We start from the raw sequence: 2,326 nt of genomic DNA, 5'->3' as shown, positions 1-2,326 counted from the left end.
AAAACTGCTAGAAAAAAATAGAGGTGTAAATCTTCATGACCTTGGATTTGTCAATGGATTCTTAGACATGACACCAAAACCATGAACAACAACAACAAATAGATAAGTCAAACTTCTATTGAAATTACAGACACCAAAGGATATTATCAGAAAAGTGAAAAGACAACCTACAGATTGGATAAAATATTTGTAAATTATATACCTGATAAAAGTCTAGTACCCAGATTATATAAAACATTCTTACAACAAGAGACAAACAACACCACTTAAAAATGGGCAAAATAGACACTTTCCCCAAGGAAGTTAAACAAATGGCCAAAAGCACATGAAAAGACACTCAATATCATTAGTTAGAACAAAGCGTGTTAAAACCACAATGTGTGGGGCGCCTGGGTGGCTCAGTGGGTTGAGCCGCTGCCTTCAGCTCAGGTCATGATCTCAGGGTCCTAGGATCGAGTCCCGCATCAGGCTCTCTGCTCAGAGGGGGCCTGCTTCCCTTCCTCTCTATCTGCCTGCCTCTGTCTATTTGTGTTCTCTGTCTGTCAAATAAATAAATAAAATCTTTAAAACAAAACAAAAAAAAAAAAAACACAATGTGTGGAGAGGGTGGTTAGGTTATGGACATTGAAGAGGGTATGTGATATGGAGAGGGCTGTGAAATGTGTAAGCCTGACAATTCACAGACCTGTACCCCTGGGGCAAATAATACATTATATGTTAATTAAAATAATTAATTAAAAAGAACCATAATGTGGTACCACTTCACACCCACTTGGGTGGCAATAATCATCAAAAAACCAAAAAGTGTTGGTGTGAGGTCTTGGAGAAATTGAAAGACATGTACATTGCTGGCGAGAATGCAAAATAGTTTGGCCTCTAACAGTTTGGCAGTTCCTCAAAACGTTAAATATGAAATTACTGCATGACCCCATAATTTCACTCTTAGGTCTATATATTTTTTAAAAAATTGAGCAGATCCTGCGCCCAAGGAGACTCACGTAGCTGACATTGTCTTCTTTGCACAAATCTTAATGGCTATCTCTCTCCTGGGCACAATGGCAACTCTTAAGGAAAAACTGATGGCACCAGGTGCAGAAGAAGAGGCAACCACCCCAAACAAACTGTAGCGGGCATTGGACAAGTTGGTATGGCGTGTGCCATCAGCATTCTAGAAAAGTCTCTGGCTGATGAGCTTGCCCTTATAGATGTTTTGGAAGATAAAGGCAAAATGATGGATCTGCAACATGAGAGCTTATTTCTTCAGACACCTAAAATTGTGGCAGATAAAGATTACTCTGTGATTGCCAATTCTAAGATTATAGCGGTGACCGCAGGAGTCCATCAGCAGGAGAGCAAGAGCTGTCTCAATCTGGTGCAGAGGAATTTTAATGTCTTCAAATTCGTTATTCCCCAGATAGTCAAGTACAGTCCTGATTGTATCATAATTGTGGTTTCCAACCCAGTGGATATTCTCACATATGTTACCCGGAATCTAAGTGGGCTACCCAAGCACCATGTCATTGGAAGTGGGTGTAATCTGGGTTCTGCTAGATTTCACTATCTTATCCCTGAAAAACTTGTCATTCATTCCAGAAGCTACCATCAATGGATTTGGGGAGAACATGGGGATTCAAATGTGGCTGCATGGAGTGGAGTCAATGTGGCAGGCATTTCTCTCGGGAACTGAATCCAGAAATGGGAACAGGCAATGACAGTGAAAATCGTAAGGAAGTGGAGAAGATGGTGGTTAAAAGTGCCTATGACATCATGAAGCTAAAAGGATGTACCAACTGGGGTGTTGGATTGAATGTGGCTGATATCATTGAATCCATGTTGGAAAATCTATCCAGGATTCATCCAGTGTCAGTGATGGTAAAGGGAATATACAGCATGGAGAATGAAATCTTCCTGAGCCTTCCATGTTTCCTGAAGTGTCAGGGATTAATCAATATGATCAAAAGAAGCTGAAGGACGACGAGGTTGCTCAGCTGAAAAAAAGTGCACATACCTTGTGGGACATCCAGAAAGACCTAAAAGACTTGTGACTTCTGGCTGCTAGGCTGTAGACATTTAAACATTACAACGTGATTAACCATAAGCCTTTAGTTTTCAGCATGTGCATGGATCACAGTTTGCTTTTATCTTCCTACATATGTGAACTTGGGCTCACAGACTGGAAGCCGATGCTTGGTTTACCACTTGCAACAGGAGCCCTTGAACAGATAATATTATCATAGAATGCTTCTTAAAAAAAAAAAATTGAGAACAGGTGCTCAAGCAAGTCATTGTACACACATTTGTAGCAGCACTATTCACGATAGCTAAA

At 40.4% G+C, this 2,326-nt stretch overlaps 1 pseudogene; it reads left to right on the top strand.

Moving 5' to 3' along the window:
- The first annotated feature begins 1,055 nt into the window (after positions 1-1,055).
- On the top strand, positions 1,056-2,045 carry LOC101678137 (annotated as a pseudogene).
- The last annotated feature ends 281 nt before the right edge of the window (positions 2,046-2,326 follow it).

The sequence above is a fragment of the Mustela putorius genome, unplaced genomic scaffold (genome assembly GCF_011764305.1).
Source record: "Mustela putorius furo isolate JIRA1106 unplaced genomic scaffold, ASM1176430v1.1 tig00000874_pilon_pilon_pilon, whole genome shotgun sequence".
Classification (NCBI taxonomy): domain Eukaryota; kingdom Metazoa; phylum Chordata; class Mammalia; order Carnivora; family Mustelidae; genus Mustela; species Mustela putorius.
The sequence above is the reverse complement of the archived record's forward strand: the minus strand, read 5'-3'. Positions and strand labels throughout refer to the sequence as shown.